The 27,305-nt window shown below is 39.7% G+C and overlaps 1 protein-coding gene across 3 annotated transcripts in view; it reads left to right on the top strand.

The window, feature by feature from the left end:
• LOC134668057 (lysine-specific demethylase 3A-like) overlaps positions 1-27,305 on the top strand; it is a 244,360-nt gene that overhangs the window by 185,661 nt on the left and 31,394 nt on the right. The gene's annotated exons all lie outside the window — the stretch shown is intronic.

Raw genomic sequence — 27,305 nt, 5'->3', positions numbered from 1 at the left:
CCTCTGTGACTTTTCCACTTTTCACAAAAGTAGCGAGTTTATCACAATGGCACGAGTTCTCATTATAAGTTCGATCCTGGCGCACGTAATGTAGTGTAGATGTAGACCGTTATAATTGGCCTGCCCCCGCGCAGCCGATGGCTGCACTGGGCACTGCAGCGGGTGCATTAATGAGCCCGCATGTCGAGGTTCATCGTCCTCGCTGCCGGATCTAATGGCCATTTGCCAGTTACTGGCATGCTAGTGAACTGGACTGCTTGTACGCTTGTGCAAAGGGCATTAGATTAAGGATTTGGTTACTTTTTAATAAACACGGTTCCGTTGTTTGTTGTTTTGACGATTCGATGACGACGTTGTACTTATATATATACCCTCAAGTATTAAATATACAATCAATAAGATTGTATATAACAGTACCACGTATTTAATCTTACTAAATTCGCAGGACGTCGAGGCATTCCATAATGTGAACCGACTAGAACAAAGTATCGAATGTGGAGTGCTTTAAGAGACAGGAATTGAGGGTACATGAGGTAGAGGTAAATAAATTGTGTGAAGTGAGACTGATGAGGGAATATGACTAAGGTGAATGTGATTGAGTTCGTGGGATACAAAAGAAAATTAGACGTAACGTTGGTATAAAGTGAATTTAGTGAATGGGATAAGCACAAGTCTCTGTCGTAAGTCGTAATGTTATAAAAAGATTAGACTTCGAGCAGACGAATATTAACGAAGCTCCACTTTTTCTTCTTCTGATGCTATTTTTAGAGGAGCATTATGTATAACATTCAGTTCATTGACATATTGAGAAAGTTTTTAAAAGTACAAAATTGATCGCGTATTGTTGCACATGTTGCACATATCGGAGCCGGTGTTTATAGCTGCTAATGCCCGGGTTTCGCGACCGGTTCCGTCCGCACCGTGTAATCTTGCACGACTTTCTATCAGGCCATGTGTTCCTATTGCTTGAACGAGTTCTCGAGAAGATCAGATTAACATGACCTCCAGATCCGTATAACTACTATGTGCTATCGGGAAATGCTCTTATAATGGTTCGCGTATAGCTTGGTAAGCGAATGGAAAGACACTCCAGAAGCTTATGCTCGACCACCTCCGTATTCGATAATTATACACGCGGGTTTTTGTATGAAATTGCATCGCCTTATGGTTCCAACGCACCTTGAAATTTCATCGTATAATTAATGTTTGTAAAATGCGGTTGAACGTGGTGGTTTAATGGTTTAAATAAAGTTCATATATGTACTGGCTTAATCAGTGTCTGCAAAGACACTAATTACTACCTGCTGTCTCCTGGCCTACTGTTACCTACTAGTATACATATATATTTCATACTTTGAATGATTTTAAACATTACGATTATAGATAGGTATACAGAATTGAGGAGTAAGGCCAAAATATAAATTACTTTTCTTCGCTTTGTATACCGAACTAACATATACTAATACATTAAAAGCTTTTGCGCACCAGTCCAATTAATTTCCAATCGACCAAACTACGATTGATCACGCTCAACTGTTCATCAATCATTCGATATTTTCTAGGTTATCAGACGAAATCGGCTAACAAGCGATTCACACGAAGTGCATTCAGGGTCGCATGCACCACCCGCCGCGACTGGTTGGGTAAGTCGGCAAGCCCAGTGTAGTTATGAAACATTAATTAGGTATCGCCATGATTTTAATCACCACTTCCGCAATCGTTGCCGAGATGGACGCTTTAACAGGACTCCGCGCCCATCTTAATAAGATATCGCATATTATTTTATATCGGTAGAATAACATACCTCTGGATTTAATACATTTTTGGAGTCATTTCCTTAGTACAGCCAGTAAAAAGCACTAAAATATTTACACTATTAATTTTTCTAACCTCAAAAGTAAATGGTAGGTAATTAACGCTTTCTTTCTTCCCAAAAATTCAAGGGCTCCTATGATATCTAATAGTTATTGCGGTTCAATTGCATATTTGTAAATGATAATATAATTCAGTGCATAGTTACTCAGATTTAATTTGGAGGAAAAAAGATACCGTTACTTTTTAGATAATAATTAAAATGTCTAATCTGAAAAAGAAAACGGCGTAAAGCAACTCTTTAACAATTTGTGTGATACGGAGATATTTTTGCAACCGATTGTATATTATGCCTTATAACTATGTACTTATTTATGTTGTAGAGCTAATATTTCCTCATAAGCTAACTTTTCGGCATGGCCTGGTAGAGTTAAAAAAGTTCACCTAATATTATTTATATTATAACCAAATAACACAATCGGTTTCAAAAACCATTTTAACTACAAAACCTAAATTTTAATAGTGCTCAACGACCAGTATGATTGATTTCTTACGTTGTAACATTTTTGCAAAGTCACGATTGAGTGATTTTTCAAGATTTAGCAAAATTCCTTTCGGCAAAAAAGAGAGAGTTGTACGCCTGTAGCGAACCGAAATCGCGTTGTCATTGGATCGTTTTTGCGACTCACAAAACAATGCACGTCCCGCCCTGTTGCGCACTGACAGATTGCATTTGCAAAAAGTTATTGAACTTGAAAGTTTGGTCGTGCGTGATGCAAAACCGAGGCATCTGATTATCGTGTCAGTTATAAAGTGGCCATATTAGGCGTCGATAAAATCGAGTAGTGCTTCCAAGATGGCGGTGATCAGCGCAGCGCTCGCGCCGTCACGATCCTTTGCCCCGGAGTGTAGGCGGCTACTTTCTCCTAACGGGACTTTCCGCGCCGCCCGCGCCGCTCACCATTCGTCTCGTCTGCACTCGTCTATTACGACATCTATTTTGTATTTAACTATCTGCGAGATCACGATGATGGTAATAAGATTATAACACGTTTCGAAATAGTTTCTAGGTTGATTGGTACTTCGCTTTGTCTGTTTATTTTTTGTTGCTCATCATTATTTTCATGTAAGTTAAGACGTACCGTAGCCGAATATAAGCGTAGTTTTTATCATCGTCATTGAACTGATTAAGAGAATCAGTTTAAGCAATTACTAGAAGACATGTTATTGTCGGCCGTGTCGACGCTTGTAACAATAAAATCTTTTCGCTAAATTCCCACACGGAGCAAAAAAGCGTGAGAAAACGTATTGTCTGTAAGTGCTATCTCGTATTATGCTGACATTACTGACAACATTGAACGTATGGGAATGCTAAAGCAGAGTCATGCCTCGTAACATTCGGAACGAGCTCGTCTCGCCCCGGGGGACTCACGAGTCAAAGGCCACGACTCACGATCTTTGCTCGGCTCTACCGGCATCTATTTACTGCACCTTTATCTCGATTACTTACTTTCATGATATGATATTGCTGGAGGACTCGCCCCCAAGCTTACTTATTCTATTAATTTATAGTCCACCTTACTCTCCTGAGTAGGTTTATGTTGTGGTCTCTATTTATTAATTTACTTGTAAAGTATATAAATTCGCACACGTTATTTCGTTTCTAGAAATACTTCTACTTGGATTTCTAATACTGGGTTAAAACGAGCAAACTAGTTAATGTAATATTAACACCTCAGGTATTTGAAACCGTAATAATGTCTTTCAAAATTAATTATCTATTCGCAACGTCACAACGTTGTTAGCATAAGCGTTTTCTAACTCAAAGCTAAGCCTGTAAGTGCCATTTTTCAGTGTTCCGACGGCACTCGAGCCAACGAAAGTGTCTGGCAAGCGTCCAAGCCGCGGTGATCTTCTGCGGACTGCATCGATTTGCAATCCTCTTCCAACCTTTTTGTCCGTTTGACGTCCGTGGCCGTGAATGATGGTTGCTATTTCTCTCATCGACGACGCATAACTGCATGTCGACTTTGCTGTAACTAATCCAATTTATATTCTAGAAGCAGGTCCATTAAGCCACGATCATAAATCAGTCTATGTTCCTGTACGCCTAAATTGTTCTCTGCGAACGTCACAACTGTATTGATTTCCTTTCTAATAAAGAGGCATTGTCCGTTTGAAAGCTCGCTCACAAAGCGTGAAGACAACAAAAAACTACTGCACAAAAAGCTCGGTGCGGTTGCTCGGCCGACTTGCATTATTCCAGTGCGGGGTACGCACATCACATGTGCGGCAGATGTTTGGAGCGGTTTTCCAAATGTATTATTATACACCCTCCGCCCTCGCGAGCCACCCTTTCACCCCGCTCCAGTCACTGACCCCTTTCCGACGATTCACAGCGCAACTTGTTTGTTACCTGTTACGTTAGCCTTTTCTGCTGCCATTTTTATAAGTAGGTACTTTTCAGGTTTCATTGCCTAAAATAGACGAAATGAACCATCCCGTAGAAAATTGACAACATTTTATGTAATTAAGTAAGTACGATCCCATCAAAAACATAAATGTAAAAAAGGAGAGCCAAGTTCAATACAAAAATTATGCTTGGCTGTGGGGTTCGCCGCAAAAAGAATGGAGATTTAAATGAGTGCCAAGTTCTATGCAAAATCCAAATATGTATTTATAGGAACAAAATAACATTATAAACAAGTATTAAACTCTATTTCTTTGCTTTATTGGATACCTATAACAATTGCTGTTATTTAAAAAAAATGCGAGATCTTAAAGCAGGTTAGATTTGACTTGGCCAGTTTTCATTACATCAGTCATTTTATAAAGTTATTCAACATATATATTTTGTAATTCTGATAAAAACTGGCCAAGCCAAATCTAACCTACTTTAAGATCTCACATTTTTTTTAAATAACAGCAATTGTTATAGGTATCCAATAAAGCAAAGAAATAGAGTTTAATACTTGTTTATAATGTTATTTTGTTCCTATAAATACATATTTGGATTTTGCATAGAACTTGGCACTCATTTAAATCTCCATTCTTTTTGCGGCGAACCCCACAGCCAAGCATAATTTTTGTATTGAACTTGGCTCTCCTTTTTTACATTTATGTTTTTGATGGGATATCAATACTTTTTGTAAAGAAAACTAGGCAGGTATTGAGATTTAATGTTTTTTCTTGTGTTTCCGCTGCATGTTTTTTACTTCTGTTCTTTGTATTAATTATGTGGTGCCGCGCGCCGCCAACGACACACCGTTGGCCGGTTGTTTAGCGCGTATTACAGGTTTTTTGTATGGGGACCCCCCCCTATTTTTTTACTTTTTTTATTTTTAGATTTTTTCCTACGCTTACACACATTACCGAGCTGGATTCCAAATTTCATCCTTCTAGGTCATCTGGAAGTAGGTTAGGTTTAGGTACTATATGTCAGTCACAATAAAAAAGAAATTTGTATGGGAACCCCCCCTATTTATTAACTTTTTTTTGTTTTTAGATTTTTTCCTACGCTTACACACAATAACGGAGCTGGATTCCAAATTTCATCCTTCTAGGTCATCTGGAAGTAGGTTAGGTTTAGGTACTTATATGTCAGTCACAATAAAAAATGGTTTTTTGTATGGGGACCCCCCCTATTTTATAACTTTTTTTAATTTTTAGATTTTTTCCTACGCTTTCACACAATAACTGAGCTGGATTCCAAATTTCATCCTTCTAGGTCATCTGGAAGTAGGTTAGGTTTAGGTACTTATATGTCAGTCACAATAAAAAATGGTTTTTTTGTATGGGGACCCCCCCTATTTTATAACTTTTTTTAATTTTTAGATTTTTTCCTACGCTTTCACACAATAACTGAGCTGGATTCCAAATTTCATCCTTCTAGGTCATCTGGAAGTAGGTTAGGTTTAGGTACTATAGGTATGTCAGTCAGTCTTAAAATTTACGACTTTTTGACCTTCATATCTTTATAACCGTTTGAGCTAGCTTCATGAAATTTGGGCTTCTAGATGTCCTTATGGATATAATTAAACACACGTAGTTTTATGTGTTTACGTTAAAGATGTTTTGAGTTATAGAAGGGTCAAAAGTGGCACCAAGTGGTTCGTGTAATATTACACTTGGCGCTGGCTAGCCAGTTCCTTTGCTTGAACTTGGCTTGACACGCTGCCGCGTGTCTAGATTACTTTATGACGATTTGATGCAACCAGCTCGTCTTAATGGCGTTTACTGCACTATCTGAATAGTCCGCACTATTTCGAATATTAATAACGCCATTATTTCGAATATTTGGGAATTTGATACGGGTTTATTAGCTGTGATTTATTGTGTAAGTAATCAAATACTGAAGCTATAAATATGGCTCTGCGTGAGCGAACACGTGTTCCGTCCTGTGAATCTTAGGGGAGGTAGGGTGCGACCGGGGCTCAAGACAGGTTCCAAGGTTATATACATCAAACAGCTGTTCATTATTATTACGTGACTTTTCGTCTGCGGTTCACAATATTATACTTAATTGGATCAGGCTATCAAATACGAACGCACTTACATAAACGTAAAATAATAATGGCTTGCTGCTAAAATTGCCAAGTTCAATGCTCTAAAACCGACGAGAAGAACAATCAAGAGCCGACTCAATAAACGCAAAATAACAACTCGCTCGCGGCAAAAATGTCGAAATATTTACGAGATCCGAGACTTTTTGTTTCTTGGCTATATTTAGCTGAGCAATGTGCAAAGTTTTGCAAACCAATTGGAACTTTATGAGTCGTTTTTAGACTCCATTGTAAGTTTGTGCCGGGCCGGGTGGTTGTTCTCCTGCTCCTTTTGGCCGCGACGTGCCTACATCGTGGAACGTGTTTGCCGAAGCCACGCAGGCACTAGTAGAACTTGTATTATTATGGTGTCGGTTTCCTTTACTTTTTTATTCGTTTAACATTTACAGTACCTCATTTTCTTTACTTTATTTTTTATATAGGTATTTATTTTAGTACCTATTATTTCATAGCATTAGAATATGTATCATTCATCAACTACATATTAAGTTACATATATTATCTTGAATGGAATGAACAATTCTTCACTCTTTCGTCCGAGGTCTTCTTCAGTTGAGGAAAGTTCGTAGCGTAAATATGACATTTGTATTTAATTGGCAATTTTGCTGGAATCAATTTCATCAAAGCGATCTTTATTAGCTAAATCCCAAGAAGTCGTTCGCCGGATTCCTCCGCGAGGCATTTTTATTAACAATTTAAAGGACATTCCGAGAACCTGCTCGGAGCGAGCGCCTCGTCCGACTCAAAGGGCCGGCGCAGGTAGACGGAAGATCATGTTTTTGCCCTTTCATCCCATTCTATACTGTGTAATTTATTCCTTTCTTCATTCCACGTAAATGCCTCTCAGTTATCTGGCGAGCGAGCGTTTTATTTGGTCCTCGCTCCCACGAGTATAGCGATGAACCTAAACCAGTCGACGCACAGATCCCGGCTGCCGTCTCGGTCGGTTTCTTCTTCCGCGCCGGCCATCCGGCCGCACGGATTCATCAATTATTTATACTAGCTTAACTTTTAGAATACTTATATCCTCGTTTACTACCAACTGCGGCGTTACATCACAACTTAAATTTTAAACAAGGAGCTGAACCGTGTCTACTAGACTAACCTTCAGTCGCGTTTGAAAAAAATGATTACATAACTATTTTATCAGTCTGTTCAATGTTTTATTCACGTATTGAAATGTAATTTATTGAAAAAAACCATTGTTTATGTATTTACCACAAACCAGTTAAGTGCCTACAGAGATTTGTTAAGATACCTAATATATATTGCTTTACATATGTGATCCCCGCCATCGCCACTTCGTTATAATACTTTAGTAAACAGGAGCAGTCTTACAATTTTATTAACAGTTGTGTAAACCGAAGCAAAATCAATTGATTGAGCGGATTCGGGTAGCAACGGAGAAGAGTAAACAGCTGCTGTTATTCTAGAGATACAGGACGAATCGTCAGTCCAATCTCTTTTGGCACTGTGTTTATAAAATGTGGAATTGAATCGAGTGCTAGTATTAGTAAACATGGCGGCGCAGCGGGAGCGTGCGTGGCTCCGAAAATACTTCAAACAGGAATTGAACATACGCCAACTGTGTGCGTAGACTGCGGCTCGCGGGCCCTCGTAAACTTTTCACTATACGACATCTCATTTTATTCTCGCTCATCCGTCTTTTATGTCCGCTTAATTTATAACGCGCCGCCGCACGGGAATTGTGCCACTAACAAATATACCCGTTCATGTTGTCGATTTGCTTATGGTGTTTTATTTCAAGATTTAACCAACACGTATTGAGGAATTGTTATATTTAGATACCTATTTATATCCATGACGGAACCTGTCGCTGACTCCGGATTCCGTTATGCATACATACACAATTCGAAACAAGAAACGAGTCAGATTTGAAATAAATATATATGTATTTAATTTATACGAGGCCGTTAAAGGAACATTTAATCAATTAAATTATGTGCATACTGATCGTATGTGTGTCTTAACGACCTACTATCGAACAAGCAAATCGAGGGCCGAGCATATTTTACCTTACGGTAGGGTTGCCATAAGTGTGGGGGCTCAGACCGGGACATTTAAAGAAAACCGGCCAAGTGCGAGTCGGACTCGCCTTCCAAGGGTTCCGTACATTACACAATTTTCAACAATGTATATTTTGATGTGAAACGTGAGTGAAATGTTTAAAAAAGACCCGTAAGGGACGATCAAAAACTAAGTAATAAGTCCGACGCACGCTTGACTGCATATTTCTAATAGGTTTTTCTGTCATCTATAGGTAAGGAACTATTTAGTATATTTTTTTTAATTTTAGTAGTTTCGGAGATAAAGAGGGGAAGTGGTAATTGTTTGTCTATTTAATTACTTCTAAACTATTAATCTTAAAATTATTAATAAAATATATTTGAGATTCCCACAGCTCTATCACTTGATATATAACACCATATAGTTTGCAAAACTTTGTTTATTAACTGTCTCATTTACCCCCCAATAAGTGCCCCCTATGTTAAAAATTCATTTTATTTACGTTACATGTCCGTCTTCGGGTTATATAGATTGACATAATATATGTGTACAAATTTCAACTTAACTGTCACAAACAATGTAGGTACCTAGATGAAAACGCGAGCGAAGCGAGCGCGAAATTTTTTCGAGATAATAGTAGGTAGATTTTTAGGATTTCGTACTTCAAAAGGAAAAAAACGGAGCCCATATAGGATCCCTTTGTTGACCGTCCGGCCGTCTGTCTGTCTCAATGCCCCCTACTAAATAACTATGATTTATAAACCGGGACAATTAGCTTATGGGCCGGGACACCGGGACATCATGCTTCAAACCAGGACATGTCCCGGCGTACCGGGACGTATGGCAACCCTACCTTACGGGCATGGGCAATAATAAACGGCAAACCAGTTCTCAAGGTGCACACAGCACAGGCCAGCGTCCCACTCGCTATTTACGAACAAGACGGAGTTTTTATCGGCATAGCATTGTGCGAGTAATGTACATTAATGCATTGTCAGTATTTAACCTTGTTGATACGACCCGGTAATTGTCGGCAATTAAAAACGACGATTTATTGCATAACATTCAAGTTTGCTCGCACGCCGTGCGTCGCATATTCGTCATCGTCGGCAAAATTTGATCGTTTTTAAATAGCTTTGTTTTTCTACATCGCATCGTTCCCAGCTTATGTGAATGTATGTACCTATGTATATTTAACGTAAGTAAGTAACACTTGCGTAAACGACACATAATATATATGCTTTTTGAAATAGGTAACTACGTACTTATAAAAGTAATCTTGGTATGAAACTATGAATGCCCAAACAATGTTGATCAGCAGGTTCACATCTGTCTCGATTAGCGGAGAAACATTGTGTGTACTTTACTCACATTTTTCATGTCATGTAGTACTCTAACAGTAACATTATTACTGTGCAGTTAATGCGGCAAGGAAAATACATTGTAAAACATAATTGTATTGATAAAAATGGAAGTAGGTACTTAATACATACAGTGTGTCACCAATGTTTTGCCTGTTAGCTTAGCTCGTTCACCTTCAAATGCCCTTCAAGTTTTATTATTGATATATCAAATTAATGTCGGTGAGAACGTTTATTTCGCAAGCATTTGTGCTAAGTACCTATATTTAAAACATAAATAGGTCGCTGCCTTTGAAATTTTATCTTCATTCCAGCTAAAGTTTGTTTACGTTTTCTTCGTACAATTACATTATTAAATTGTAATGTAAATATGTATATAAAAAACAAGTTTTGCTGTGTTTGCTCATAACACATAAACCGTCAAGATACGGACGGGTAGGTATTTGCTTTACTGTTTTCTTTAGTACATTTATTTGCATAAACCCACCGGATTTTGACGAAGGTTATGTTTTAATCCACGTGTATACGTATTGTTCTACATATTCAGTTATGTTATGAACTCGAGGAACTATCATTTTACGTTCATACATAGTTAGGTAAATCGAATTATTAAGTTAATCTATTATCATTTATCATAAAGTTCAGCTCTGTATTCACAGTGTCACCACGCATGAGCGCGCTAGATTATTTAATGTATTTCTGTTATTGAAATCCGTATTGTACTCCAATAACATTTGTGTAAACACATCGGCTTTGTTTGTCTTCGTCCGGCATACCGGCGCGGTTCTTAGACTTGCAAGGTTTTATAAACATAAATACGTTTAAAATTAACGAAAGGCAAAATGCATTGTTTCTGCTCGGTGTCGTGTAACCGGTTCTCGTCACGCTCCGGGTTCGAGGAAACCAACAGTTGTTTCCATCGGCATTCTTCGCCGGGTACGCGAATGTCGCTGCTCGCCGCGCCACACGACCGATTCATCTCTCTCTACCATTGTTTGCGATTAGCGCCCGACGACGGACTCGAGTGAGAACGTCCGCTAATTGGCACCCGCGCCGATCGTTACCGACAACCTCGACCATCACTTTCCTTTATTGCTCAACCATCAAAAACACGTCCAGCGAAAAGTTGACCGGATACCACATCCAAGGTTCGTGACGGCGCATCTGTGTCGTATCACGCCGTTAATTTATTTATTTTAACCCAAACCGAAAGAAGGTTACTCGCGTTTACGTAATCGAGAAACGTATTCGTACCCATAGTACAAAGAAAGAGTAAATGGAATGCCGGCGACGTTAATCAACGTTGTCGGTAACCGTAACCGTCTCCAGAGGATTAGCCGACGAGATATTCTATTCTCCGGCCGTAATTAATAGCTTTTGGCAAGTGAGCGATAGCGGGCGGATACAAATGGCTTTCATGACGTGACGCAGCGCTTGCGTAATTGGATAATTAATATACTCAAAACAATGTCGGAAACGATGTTTACGTAACCGTATGGGCAATGTGCAAGCGCATAGACGACCCACGCCCGAGAAGCGGGCCAACGGCCTTTAGACGCGTCTGGCTGTGCATTCGGTGATCCGAGATACGATCCGGTACGTTGCCGCACAACAATAGTTACGTATAATAGCGTTGATAGCCGCTTGGGTTGCGGGCGTGGGTTTATCGACGTGAATTCAAACCCATAGCAGAACATCGGTACCATTTCAAATAGCGTTTTGTACTCGACTCCTCTATACATACCCAGTCGTTGTGCCTATCGGATGTTGCTTATAGCCGAGTCAAGAAACTCGCCGCGTTTAAATTACTTACACATGAGTTATGAACGCCTACAGACACCGAGGCAATGACTTCTGGCTTTTGATTCATTAACATTTACTTACTCAAACATTCGAGATGTTTTGTTCTTCGTAATGGAACCTGGGAAGCTGTGTGAACCGTCGACATGTTATTAATGTCAGGTATATTGAATGAGTAAAATTAATGATGTCGGCGGCGCGTTACTATTTTTTACTCAAGGGGAAATCCAGACGTGCATATCTGGTTAGTTAACTATAAACACGATGAACGTTTTCCAGAAACTTGTCTGTCGTAAACAAACTAGTAATTCGTATTTGTTATTCGTCAGTTGAATGAACAAAAATAACCAAGATACCAAGTATCTGTAACCGCGGTATCTATAACAGCTATTGAATCGGGGGTGACTCGTTCCAAATTACGATTAATCGAAGCCGTTTGAAGCAGTACCGGTCAGGCGAGTAACTTTATCAATTATCATAAATTAAACTATAGTCGTAGTAGTCATCGATCGGACATCGGCTCCCAACCATTTGTCCGTCGCGTCGGCAAGCACGCACATTTTCTCACGCTACCAAAATGGGCGAGCTTCTTGCTTTGCCTCGATTTCGTTGGTCCCAGGTATATATTGGATGATAACTTTATTAATATTTATAATGCAAAATATGAAATAGTAAAGATATGTGACGTTCCACGGCAAAAGGTACCTTTATGGTGACACGTTTCGGGAAATGAATTAGAAATTCACTAGATATGAAGTATTAGCAACGATAATGTATCTTTACTATAAGTAAGCAAGTTATATAAGTTATATAATATAAGTTAGCAAGTTTCCGTAAGAATTAATTTTTCTCGTATTTACAAGAATACTGAAGTTAGATATGTAAAGCATGCTCATAATACCTACTTGAACTTATAATTTATTACTTTGTTGCTCGCTGCGGTTTTACTCGAGCATTGACGTCAACGAGACGGAAATTTCATCGATTCTGGGTAATTTGTATGATTATAATACGAGTATAAGGTTAAGGGACTCATAATTATTTTTAACTTTTTTATACTGAAAAGTTAGCGTGGATTAAACAGTAAAATTAATTACAAATTAGTTATTAAGACCTATTTATCCTTAAAGTTATACTCAATATGACGAGGCCAATAAATAACAAATATATGTACCTACTAGATTCAGTCTAACAAATAAATAAAATTCATTATCATCAAATACATATTATGATATTCGTAAGCATGGAATGTTTTATCATTAATTATAATAATTATGCAAAATACACGTTTCCTTCATCGTTCCGAAATATATTACATTGACGCGATTGTTCCGAAAATAGATAAGTCAGGTCATTTATAAGCAGTCACATGTCATTGTTTGCTTTAATGGTTCCTTTTTCACATTTTTTTTTTGCTTAAATAGTAGAATATCATACAAAGGAATAACAAAATTTACGGATTTATTATTAATTATTACCTACCTACAGTGTTATTTTTAACTTGACCTTTTGTTGTGTATCGTAAATTAAAATTAATAATCCTTGGTCTTTACTTCAGTAGGTACATAACAGATTTAATTATAAAGCGGCTCACGAACAATGCTCTGAGCTAACGGTACTGCTATCACTATGTGATAAGCTGTCAGCTCGGGAAAGTGATGACATATCAGCACAATGATCCAGTCATGGCTATAGTTTTTCTGTTAGCTCTTTTATTTCACTGTAGGCATTAATTTTAAATCTTGTTACACGTAATAAAAACTTGTCTGCATACCTATAACAGTTTATACAAATATACAATTATACATACATGTGAAGTAGTTCCCAATACTCCAATTTTCCTGATCAACAACTAAACTACATAAGCATTCTGAAGTACAAAATTTAATTTTCGGACTAAGTATTTTAAGTGGATCCCCGTTCTGCAGCTAAGTTTGAAACAGAAACTTACTTAGGTAGACCGATATCTCCCTCGATCTCGAGATAAGAGGCTATAAAAGTAGGGTCTGGAAAGCTTTGTGTAGATCTCCTTAGCAACAAAGTAATATTGTAGCTTTGTTATTGTCGCTTTACTGCCTTATTGTTATGATCTGCCGCCATATGCTGTTACGCCTGTAACTATGTGTGTTGCAGAGAGCTCGATTTACGGACCCGGTAAACCTGTCAATAGTTGATACATAGTTATGATAGAATTTATATGTATAGATTATAGCCGATGCAACTACTAGAGGTATAACGAGCATTATACATCTGTATTATCAATGTCCAATATGAGAAACATTAAAAAAAAACTTTAAAAACCTGTTACGCCCACCATTTTCTTGTGGGTCAAACAAGCAGTCCACAAGTTTTACCCCCTGGTATTTTACATGCGAAAATATTTCAAGAAATAACAAAAAGTACATAGAAAGATTTAAACAAACAAAGGGAATGTAAATATACCTATTATTAGCCGCCACTGTATCTCGATTCTCGATAAACACAAAAGCACCTTAGCACAAAAAGACAGACAGTCCACTATTGACTTTTTACTCGAACATGTGACATTCCTGGGCAGGTCCGAGAAAAAAAAATACAACGGGAGTCATCTTTTTTTCGAATGCGTCCCGATACTCCTGATCCCGCATGTTAGTTAAGACGCCTGTTAAATCTTTGAAATATGAACTTTAAAACTTTCGAAGAGGAAAAGAATTATTATCGCTGCGGGAGCATAATAATAATATATCGACCTTTATCGTGTCTGGAAATCTGTGTCAAGGCAATTTCCTTATAAATTTAAAGATATAATTGTACTGAATTTAAACCGCCTGTTTAAGTCGATTACGCTAAGGATGTGAGTTACGCGCAATAAGAAGGTAGTTGTTTTAATTGCTAATTACACCGGTTATTTATACAATTGAGTGAACTTGCCTTGTATTTATATTGGAACGTAGATAGCTATATTAATTCGTATTTAAAATGCTAATTTAAACTTGAATACTTGATAAAACCAGATTGTGACACGACACAAGTAATGGCAGTTGAGAAAGTAAAAGAACGTCGAGGTGTCTATTGAATAACAAGGTGTTTAGAGCCACCGTTGCGCAACCGAGTGTCTCGTGGATTCTAGTATGGACTAGTACTTTGTCGAATCGTAAAAGGTTGTATGTACGACAATAAATTCTTAATATATTTTCACTTTGGTTGTAGCGACATCACAGTCACGCGCTGTTTGCTACTCGACGCGAATAAAAAGTTAAAAACTCCACTCCATCGTACTGCTACCTCTTCCCCCTCTCCACTAACAAAACAAACCACCTACTCACTAAACCCACTTATTATTACCATGAGGGATCTCTCACAAATGGTCACGACCAAATAGACAATGACAATGGACAAATAAATACAACGGGCCCATTCGAACGTGAAAACGAAACTAACACGGCAGTAAATCGCGCTACCGTAAATGCGAAGGAATGCTATCTTACCGGTGGCCCACATCGCGTTGAATAAACGTGTCGATTTCCACTCGATAACGCTGGCCTTGCAATTTAACCGGACGGACATTTAAATTGCATGCATCGCGATCGAATTTAAACCGAGTAATTTACGATGTAACCGGTTCTGGGTAATGGAATTAATATTTAATATTCAACGCTCGTTATGCTAGAGATCTATGTCGTTATGTGAACGGCTAATGAGTCATGTGCTGTATTGATCATAATATATTATGCTCCTTTTTTATATGGTCCTCATACGATTCGAAACAAAATTATATTCATAATTGATGTCAACATTGTCAACGGTTTGCCAATAGGTGCCAACCTACCAATGCCAAATTTCTTATCACGAAACTCGCATCATCGTTGACAATCTTTATAAAGATGGCGTGGGTTGAGAAAATAGAAATCAAACATGGAAGTAGGTGGATACGCGTCGTGAGTAGATAAAGACAGTGGAACGTCCAAACACGATGTCGACACGAAAACGTGAGGCCGATCCGATTTCGCTCTCGGTCGCGACGAATTTGAAATGTTTATTTATAATTATAGTTTAATTAATCAAATGATAAACGAATTTATTTAGCGATGAGTGTGCCAGTTATGTCTACGATTGTTTTTAGTAACCGAGCCGTTGTCTAATCGCGGAACAGGTCGCTCAAACAAAGGGGCCGACGAACCGCTCTTTTATAAGAATAATAATTTGGCTCGCCCTCAGAAATGTCTGCCTTATATCTAACATCAATGTTTTCTTTTCTACGTGAATAAAAGCCAGGAGGGTGGAAGGCCGTTGAGGGTTCTTTGTGGTCCCTCGGGCAGAGGGAAAAGGGTTGACGTGCCTCCACATACCCTAGTGTTACTTAGTACACGTGGATTCACTTATATTTAATACCTGTAGACGAGATTTCGATAAAATTTGCTATATGGGGGTTTTCGAGAGCGAAATTCGATCTAGCCAGGTCTTATCTCTGGGAAAACGCGCATTTTTGAGTTTTATATGTTTTCCGAGCAAAACTCGGTCTCCCTGATATTATACAAAAACATGACGCACGACAAATCAAAACAGACTACGTAGTGCCTAGTCAGACTATTTGTTTCGCTTTACTCCGTATCATTTACAACTAACATGTCAGCTTTAATTTAATCCTGTTTACAAATGATAATAATGCCAGTATTCCAAGAAATACATCGTGGCAAGTTGACAATACTTCAGATTTTTACACTAGACAACCTACATTGCATTAATATTTGCAAATATAATTTCATAAAGTCCGACCCTGCATTTTATGCTCAACCATCAAAGGAAAATTATTATCTCTATGAATGAAATCAGCTGCTCTAGGGGTGGTTCTGTGTGGGAATAATAAAGTGAGGGATGTTTGGCTCAGTGGGCTATAATCGTCGCCATGGCAACGGCCCGGGACCGGAAGCCTCTCCAACATAATGGCTGCAAAAACACGTAAACAACGTATAAACTTTAGCTTATTAATATATGATGATAAATTATTCCATTAAGATTAGGTACCTACCTACTATCAACTAGGTGTTGAGCTACCTATTGTTATCAAAAACTTCCTAGAATTTAGACAGCAGGCTCGACCGAGCGTGTGCCGAGGTAAAATTACGTGAAAGATATAAACAAATGTTACCCATGGGACTTACTTTTCCGATAAACGGCCTCTTGATACCGTAAATAAGGATAACTAATCAAATTAAGTTCTGCCCGTGAATTCACGTTGATTCATGGGTGACAAGGTAAACAGGCTGCGAGCGGTTAGTGGGCGACATTCCTCCCGACCTCCCCTCATGTCGGCGCCTAAATTGTGACATTTTCCCCTCGGCGCCCTACCCCGTTCAATAATCTTTCAACGAAGCAAAATTCGCAAATTAAACGCTCTTTGTTTAAAACTTCTTTGATTCTGATTTCTTGTTTTTAATGCGAAACTTCAGTGAAAAGGTGGTCTGCACTTCTTTAACTAATAAGTAATAACTTGGTAATAACTACGGCAATTTCGAGTTACATGAGTAGGTTTTATCTGATCTTTTATTAGAATATAGAGTTGTCAGGTCGTCTGGAGGTTACATCGCCGCGCCGTTTGATCTCAAGAACACGAATCACAAAGAACCTAATCAAGTAACAAGATAGAAGATGTCCGTCCGTCTTTGCCCAGTGTAATTACCATCTAGATAGTTATCCAGGTTCATTATTTTTGTGCATTGCTGGCACGGACCTATTAGGCGAACTGGAGCGTATTTTAAAACGGCTTGCGGCTACTTGTTCCGTTGCCTAGAGAGTCGATAACGTGTCGAAACATTGTTTGGCTCGTATCCAAATCACCGCATAGTTCACTTGGCTGCAGTTTCTCAAAGGAAAACCCTTGATAACCTGCAGCAGTTAGCCTTTAATGGTGGAGGGCTTAATGCCTATTTTGAATAAGCCGGGGTGGCTGGCGAGCGCCCCCTCTCCTATATATTACGGTGGAGGATTTGGGCAGTCCGCTACTGTGATATACGGCCTTGTCTCGTCGACACCCAGCCATTACGTTTTGTTTGATATTGATATATTATTGGGTCGTGATGAAAGGATATAAAAGGATAGATTGAACATATGATAGGAAGGCTTGATGTAATTGTGCCTTGATACTCTTTCAAACGTTGTAAGAATTGCGGATTTCTCTTGCGAACTCATTTGACCCGCGTTTTTTTATTAGTAAATTAAGCCGCATGAGGGCGTCGTGGCGACCGATCACGACTCGGTCTCACGCCAGCCGGCGTTCCCAGCGCTCCGAACAAATCGTTAGGACATCATAATAACCAAACTCAGAAACAACTTTGCTCAGCATCTTATACACGCGCGCTCTCAGTGTATTTCCAATTGCCATGAATCTGCAGTCGACAACTCGCAAATTGTTGCTAGTAAAAGCAAACCAGAAATACAAGTTTGACTGGAATGACTGGACTAAACGGAAATTATATGGGTCGGGCTGGGGTATTTGAATTTGTAAGTCTAATGAGACATCATTTTTTTTAGGATTTTGCTACAAAATGTTGAAATATTTGAAAGATTATATTACATTATTCAATATAAAAGGTGTCGTCATAAAACGGAAACAAAGAAACAATAAAATAGCGGTATACATATTGTTGATTCGTTCAAACCGGGAGAAAACAGTAAATGTACATAAATGCAAAAGCTGTCAATTCCCACGCGCTAATGTATGTCTGTCACACCGTTCCGGCGACGCTAACATAAAGACGCATGCATGAACACAAGTTCCATGCCATTGTTATTAAAATTGGCATAAAAACCATGTATTACTGTAACAATAGCTCGTTCGATGGCAGGAAGCACGGCTGCACCATTCGCAGCTGTTGAACATGTTGAATACACATACGACTTTCAAGCGAAGTTTTACAAACATCAGGCATTTGCTCCCGGTGCTCAAAGGCGTTTAAATTAATTTATCAGAAACAATTAATTTATGGTTGCACATAAACAGGCAAGAACCCATCTGTATATTCTGTATAACAGATAGACGGTGCTGCAGAGCGCAGACAGAGTTGTTGGCGTAATACGTAGTTCATGGTTACGCATTCACTTGATGTTATGTGCACGTCGGCCGTGTGTTGGCGCAGCGCGGGCTGCGGTTGAAGAGCAGACGAGCTCGGTATTTCATTTCACATTATTACAAGTCGGCGCTTGGGCGGTACTTTCATCCGTCATCCGAGTGCCTCGCCGTAGGGTAGGCCTCTACCGCAAAGTATCAGCGAAATGAACGCACAACGAGCCGACGAGCGAGGAAGCAACCTCTGTAATGGAAGCTCCGCAAATTGAATAGACATGACACGAATCCAATTTAAGTTTTCGCCGAGATACCTTAGATCACATGCCTTTGTTTCGATCGCTGGACTATCCAAGCGACGGATAATGTAAGAGATAAAACAAAAGGTTCTCTCGCTGTTGTGAAATGTCTTTATTGACGTTGAGATGCTCGAGAGAAAAGGCTTTTGATTACAATTACACGGCACAATAGGCGTGCGTGAGACTGCTCCGCGTGTATTGTGCTATTAAATTTATTGTTACACCGCTTCGTGCTCTATTTACTCGGACGGCAACAATAGAAACTAATAACGATCGTTTTGTATTCATTGTATCTTGCGTGCTGATATTACTGAGTGCAATACTTGACGTCCATAGTTATCATGTTTAAATCATTTCGTGCGGTCCACGTTCAGCGGAAGTGAAAATAAAAAAACTGTCTGTTCGTCTTCTAATTACAGTTATTATCTGAGATCGGTGTAGTCGGGTGTATTACGTATCATAAGGCCAAATTAATATTCACGGTGTGGCGCGCACGGCGCAGGCAGCCGGGGGCGATTTGAGCTCCACAAAATGGCTGCCACAGGCGTACGTTTCGGCGGAGCTGCGAGTCGTGACCGCGAGAGGAATCCATGCGCTCGTTCCGAACCCTCATCAATTATGCATGAATGCGGCCGAACGCCGATGTTTACTCTCCACGAGACAATTTATTGCGAGTTGCGGTTTTTGACATTCGATCGCGAACACTCCCTGCCACGGTGACGAAATCGTGATTTGCGTCTTAAATATAATAACCATTCGTAATGACTTCACCTTCAAGCTTGTTATAATTTATTCTGTGAATGCGTTTCCGTTTGTAAACGTGCGTGTGATTCATAGTCAATTATTGCATCAGCATCAGGGCATCGAATTAATTTAATAGCAGCATTATCGGTGGCTTCACAGCTGTGTAAGCTATCGATAACGATAACGATGATAAGTAAGTCATTGTTCGCGGTCTACATATGCGTTTATAAACATAGTTTTGAATCGAGTAAGGTATTTGATTGTTACGTCGTGCTGTAAATTCTCCCACGCGGCTGACTCACGCCCGGAAACCGCGAGAGCGTTCTTTGCAGGGTAAATATCTCCGACTGAGCCGTAATCTAAGTCGGTAATCATCGGAGACAATGCGTCGTTCACGCCAGATAACGCACGCTCACGGTAACCTTATCTCCACGTACCGCACACTGTTAATTGTAAACATCGTAATCGCTAGAAGGTTTCCTTTCCAATTAACGTGTTTTATGATCGTATTTGTTTAATAACTATTTAATTGTTTAATAATAGCTAACGGGCAGTGTAAATAGATGCTGCTCCGATTAATATCGAGCTGGCGAGGAAAACAAACTTATCGCGCTAGTTGTTTTTTCGTTGATAAATCAGTAAATTAAGATTTTCTTTACCCATGTAGATTGTAGGTACCTACAAACACTACCTTCATGTAGAATTATTAGTAGCAGTAGTACGATACTTTTTCTTAAGAGGAATAAAAGCCCTGTGTTTTCGGATTCGGCACGATTTTATGCACTGAACGCTTTTTGGCAATTCTCTAAACCGTTGTTGCCAACAGTTTGAGATAAGTTTACGAATGTCGCTTGCATTTAGGTATACATTATACATATAGGTACTAATGTAACTTTGGAGAGGTTGTAGAAACCATACTTTTATCTAATATTTGCGCAGCCCCGTACAAATAGTTCTAACCGCTGTTATCACGGCAGGCTTGGTTATCGACCGCTATGTTTGTGTTGCTTATCTATCAAATTCCCCTCTATCTCCCTTATCTAAACAATCTGACGAGGCGCATTGTGTGATAAGTGATAATGATAAGCGCGTATTTTTGGTTTAATATTCACTCGTATCTTTGAAGTTTAACCATGTCAGTGAGATATACGTGAAACATGTTACAGAAGCGGTCAGATTACATTTGGTCATTTGTTTTTACAGCCAAAGTTGTTCAAACAGGGCAAACGGTTTCTTCCTCTTATTACCAATTTCGACATCAATAACATATTTATAAAGATTCAGAGTTCATCTATCAACTCAACAAATCTTGCTCATAGAAAATCTCTAAATCGCAACAGCCCGGGTTTTTTCACTTTGTTTTTGCAAATTATACGAAGTATTCAGCAATTTACGCGTAGTCGCTAATTTTATTAGCACGAAGGCTGCTGATAAACGCGCTACGAGTTGCGACCTCATTGCGCTTCTGAAAAAAGGTGTTAACTGGTAACTATGCCGTCAGTATCATGTCCACCCGCATGGCATAACTGCTGGTAGTGATAAACATAAAAATATATAAAGTAATTCAATGTTCGTCAATAACAAGTGAGTGTAAGTTTCACTTGCGCGTTTCCTCCAAGTAAATTACTGTAACCTTTAAAAAACGTTATGGATTTAACACTCAAATGTGTGTTCACATAAGATGTTCTTTATGTGTTCATACATAACGGAAACACCATCAATAGTGTGTTATTTATAATCCGAAATGCAGAACGAATAGTTGTCACAGCACACAATAGACAGTTGGCAGCTTGCCAATCGTCGGCTCGATGTAAAATGCCAGTAGGTATGTTGGTCAACGATCGCATTTTGTTTACTTTTTTTGTTATTTTTTGCTGTTAATATAACCTAAAAGTTTTGCATGCCGCTGTTCTAGATATATTTATGTATTATATGCTAATTTTAAACGTTTGACGAGTTGACAATAAAACAACAAATAAGTTCCATATTTAAATTGCTGATTTGGAACATTTGTGGAAATGCTGATTAATACTGAAATTTACATTTTAATAAATACCTTATACTTGCAATTCTGCGAAACATACTTAAGTGCATAGCTACATAGGTAGGTAAACTTATACCTAGGCAAGTGGGCATATCTGGATTCTATGTCGCAACTCTATTAGTTGTGTTTATTTGTGTATGTGTGTGTGTGTGTGTGTGTTTTCGACTGTAGCGGTACCTAGTAGGTGTTGGTGCAGTAAAGAGCCGTTTTTTACCGAAGTTTCATAAGGTTTATGTAATTCCTGAAAAAACGTGTGCATTTGACGAGGTCACGACCTATGTGTAGGTTGGATAATTTTTACTATAGGTGAATTTCATAAAACGCAATGAAAAATGCATCCATTCGAATATTTCCTGTATTCTAACTGAACCCACAATAGCCAGGTGTTTAATTGACGATGCATTCCGTTGCATTTTTTAGGTACTGGTTTTATCACTACACGGCACAAAACAAGCAAGTCATTATGTTAAACGCACTTAGCGATTACATCGACATGTGCGTGCCCTTCCTGCTATCGCGGCTTCGGCGCTGACTGCATTGCATCCTCCGTCAGGTGCGCTCCTCGCGCGGGGGGCTCCCCTCGCTGCCTCCCTCACACCCGCGGCGCCCTTCACTTGTTGCTACGTTGCTGTCGGCGCGAGACTGCCGCACTATTCCCCGCGCACCCCTTCCCTCCAACCGCCACTTCCCCGCCCGCGTTTCAGTTCTTTGTGCTACACCGAGGTTCTCGCACGTCTCAGCTAACACGACGCTCACGTTCATTATCGTGATTCATAGTAATACAACATAGCCGACTGGAGTGCTGTGAATGTGTGCAGGTGGACGCAACGATTGACCGCTTTCAAGGACGCTACGGAAGGATTACCGCTGCAGGATCTTCGTGTGATTTGGTTGGGAGTGTTTGTGACTCGAATTTTGTACAAGTGTCGATAACGGAAGTGAATATTTGATTTGAGAAGAGTTCGACTGAAGATATATCTATAACCTTTTAACGGAAGTTTTACCACAAAACTTGACAAACGTGAGTACATGATTAAGTGCTAATTTTACCTAAGGTTCATGAACTTAAAGCTCTACATTGTACAATAAAATGTATTGAATTTTATATAAATATGAAAGGGACTATTTAGAGCTAAATAGATGTTTTTATGTAATAGGTACTATAGGTTTTTTGAGTACTTAGGTCTATATTAGCTAATTGAACTATATACGAATTCGTCCTGTTCCAAGTTCATTTAATGAACTATCGACCCACCCCGGCTTCGCACGGGTTAACAAATTTAAATTATACACATAAACCGCCTCAAGAATTCTATTGATAGGTGAAAACCACATGAAAATCCGTTCAGTAGTTTTTGAGTTTATCGCGAACATACAAACACACAAATAGACTGGCGCGGCGGCGGGGGACTTTTTTTTATTATATGTGTACTGATTTACAATAATTACTAATGTAATTAGTGCGTAATCAGTGGAAACAATTTAGAAGTTTTCTTTGTCAACAAGGTCCGTTATTTTAACTTATTTATCAGGTTTATCGGTGTCTATTGCTCTCTGACCCGCGATGTGCTCCGATTTTGTTGTTACCTATTACTTAATTAGTCTGGGACACTTCTTATACCTAATTTAGCGTCTATTTATTTGTGATAGTCTAGTCTAGCTACTCTTAGAGTCTATAGACTCAATAGGACTCACCTAGGGAATGCAATACCGGGATACCAGGATCCCGAAATACCGGGATCCCGCATGCAATTTGCGGGATTAATCCCGCTCGTAAATTAAGCGGGATCCCGCGGGATTTGCGGGATCGAAGAGCGACGTGGTTCTTACGTGTTACTACAAGGAACACAGGCTCGGGCACGTACCTACTGGCGAAAATTCTTCACGGAGCTTAAATGCATCTATGGAGGAAAGGGGTAATGACACGGAAGAGCATTTTGCCCAAATTTGTCTATTTATTTTATGACACTTGCTCGTAAAAGGTGTTATTTTACGTAGGCGACGCGGTCCGTAAATCTTAAATTTGTACCCAGGGAATTTTGTTATGTAGGTACGTCCGAAATTAGGCAGATTTTCTATCTTTTTTCCTCACAGGTGTGATGAAAAACATTGTGTGTGCCACGAGTGGTACAGGACTTACGAAATCGCGTTAATTAAGTCTTTACACACGTTCTTAAATTCTTGATTACTGTCATTATACCATATTCTTTTAATACAAAATGTACTACTTCTAATTTTAGTTTACTTTTTGTTTTCAACCTTCAAATCTAGTACTAATTCGTAAAATTGTATACTAACTTGCGGGATCCCGCAAATACCGGGATCCCGCGGGACTTAAAATGGCAATCCCGCGGAATACCGGGATTGAGTTCCTCATGCGGGATTGCATTCCCTAGACTCACCTCTAGACTCAAAGGAGGTCTCAATCCCCAACCAAAAGTACTTGTAGGTATTTTAAAGGCATTTTTCCTCCAATAAAGCGACTTTGATAAAGGACAAATACCTATTAATAAAAAATGTGACTAAAAGGAAACCAATTTCCTCGTAATTTTCCTTATTAGATTATTAACAATGGCACGCAAGCCTTGAGTGAGCTGTTTATTGATTAACCACATTTAACATTCAGTGTTACGACAGGAAAACCGGATACTAATTAGTCGGAGGTAGTGCGTATTTGGCTTGCTGGTTACAAAACTTAGTAATTGGTTTTTCATATTATGTATACTAATAAAATTACCACTTATACCTAATTACCCACTTTGTTTCGAAGAGTAATTTGACACAGTTCGGATGTCAAATGCACGTAGGTAGGTGGGTGCGATTTGAATAGGAGGGCGAGAACGCGGCAGGGTGGGTCGTCTTGTCGAGGGGATCGGGATTCCAGTCACGAGCCATCGGGACGCGTCGTGAGATCCGAGGGAGATTGCCTCCGCCTCCGGCCTCTTGCGCTTTCAATAGCACATTGCGCAACTTACTGCACGCGCCCGCTTCCCGCGTCGTGCCTACAAAGCTACACCATATCTTCAAGGTGGCATTTGCAGTCACGACAGCCGATGCGCCGTATAAGGCCGCGACTGGTTCACGTAATTGCCCGGTCACTACTCCGCCTAACGAGCGGAAAACTGGGTTGACATTTCAAAAGCGAACGTCTCGATTCATTAGTTAGAAAGTGACCATAAAAACTGCGGTTTTTTGGCAGAATTACCTACCTACTCTAACATCAGCAAAGATCTACAAGGTCTACGTTGCGTAAACTCACGTACTACCTAGTTAATTGCTTTGTCAGAGAAAGCTTTGTCGCTTAAATGTCCTTTTAACGGTTATTGGCCGGGTGGAAGTGTTTCATTACACGGTAGGAGAGTAGTCGACGCTACACGCTCTAGTGGCTGGAATAAACTGTTCCAACAGACAAACGAGCTTGGTGTCGTGTCAGCCGACATTTCTAGCTAGATGAGATTGCTCTCTTTGTCCTTTTACAACCACAGAGTATAAACGTCTTCATAAATAAAGTACTCGTACCTCGAGCACCGCGCTCAAACCGCACGACACTTGAATACCGTCTTTATTAGTTTAGCTCGTGAAATATTCAAATGATCTGAATCATACTGAATTGATCGTTTCAAGTCACGCGCTCGAGCCCACTTCCTCTGTAGATCGTTGTGCGACTACAAAATAGCTATGATGATTTCGACCTCCTGACCCCGTCATCTTCGTAATGGAGGAACTGAGTGCGTTCTTGTTCGAGCCGGCGGTTACGTCGCGGTTAACTATTCTCGGAAGACCCAGTTAGCTAATGGCTGCAAACGGTATTGCACTAAGTAATTGACAGCATGTTTGTGGTTATAAAATAGCAGTTATTAATGTCTTTGTTTTTTAATAACGACCCATTAACTTATCCTGTTGCGTGTGTCGGTGAATGTAATGCAGCTATGTGTATGGCAGCCCTTTATGAATAATTCAGTCGGCGCGCTGCAGGCTTGTTATTCCCGACGACCGTAGGGTCCGCAAGCGATCAACAACTCGGGCGAACCAGTAGCGTGGTCTCCGATTACACATAATTCTTACGGAACTAAAGCTCACAGTTACACAAGTCCTCTCGGTGAGCGACAAGGGAACAGAGGCCAGGATTTATGCCAAGCAGGCCGGCGGGGCGCTCTCGGAGTCGGCGACTTTTTGCCGTGTAATGAAATGCTCTCACCGGTTCCGCCTCGGCGTTTGTCTTGTCAATCAGCCGCCGCACTTCCACGTAGAGTTATTTGTTGCCCCATTGTGCCCGCTGATCAATGTCGCATTGTCTCACCACTTTTGTTTACGGCTCATCAATACCAACTTGCTAACATTTTACAATGATACTGTTTTCTCCTCGTGTAAACACTTTTTACGACGTACTTAAGCCTGTGTTATCAACCTTATTAGCTATATCTGTTGATTGTTCTACTTATAAATATCCGTTGTAGTGAAAGCAAGAACGCTGGTTATTTATTGTTTTTCATATCTTTTTACTTACCGTTACGTCAGCTAATTTACGTGGGTATACATATTTAGCGATAAGATTATAGTTGGTTATTATTTTTCCAATACATAATATTATGGTACTTATTGCAGTTAGGTATGTAGTTACTACGTAGGCGTGCTTATCTTACATTCTGATCGCTTTATTTACTGTCGAGGTGTGAGTAAGCACTCGACTGAAAGCATTTAAGTACCGACTGTTATGTTGCTAAGTGGCCAGGCATGCGGGAAAACACTTAAATATAATGTCATGTTTATTATTATTAAACAGCCTTTATAACAGGATGACACGCATCGAGTAGTGGGACAGATTTCATGCGACCGGTTTCTCATTGAGAGTTGTGAGTAATTGCAGCGGATGCATAAATAATCATCGTAACCGTATCGCATCGCATAATCGCGCGATTATTCGCTCGCGATGCCAAGATACCGAGATCAACACCGCGACAGACGCCCGTTTCTTATGTTCGTGTATGGTATGAATAATTATTTACGCGATTATGTAAATGTGGATCCTCGTTAACAGCCCCTCATTAAAATTCCATTGTTGCGCGTTCGGCGCGCCCGCGCTCTTTTGTATTTTGTCGAATACGGTATTATGTTAGGTGCTTTGTAATTTATTCAATTACGATCTTACTGAATGCTGATGAAGCAATAAGTCTAGTCTCATCTTAGGTGCGCAAAATGACAGATCTTGAGCCCACAGTTCCGTTAGCAATTGGAATAGACGGTCCCGAACGTGTCAACTCGTCGTTCGCACTTTTACGGCATAACTCGCATACCGGGTTGTTCGCCAAACGCCTGCTGACTGCTGACCGTCGGCAACGCCTGGCCCGCCGCCAGCCGCTCACGTGTTACATGCCACCAAGGAAATATTATACTAACCAAACTCCGATTGTTTCTCATAGCAAACCGCTGACGCATATTGTCGTCCCTACTAATCCATTTCCAAGCTACCGGCGCCCTAGTAACACGTAACGTCACTTCTTTTTAAAATTGACTACTCTATTCAAATCTAATGGCGTGTCATGTCCCGCCCACTCGGCCTATCTTCTCTCGTTCCGGTCCGTAATAAACTTGGCGTAACGAAACGTGACTCCG

The sequence above is a fragment of the Cydia fagiglandana genome, chromosome 10, assembly GCF_963556715.1.
Source record: "Cydia fagiglandana chromosome 10, ilCydFagi1.1, whole genome shotgun sequence".
NCBI lineage: Eukaryota > Metazoa > Arthropoda > Insecta > Lepidoptera > Tortricidae > Cydia > Cydia fagiglandana.
This window is presented reverse-complemented; position numbering and strand designations above follow the sequence as displayed.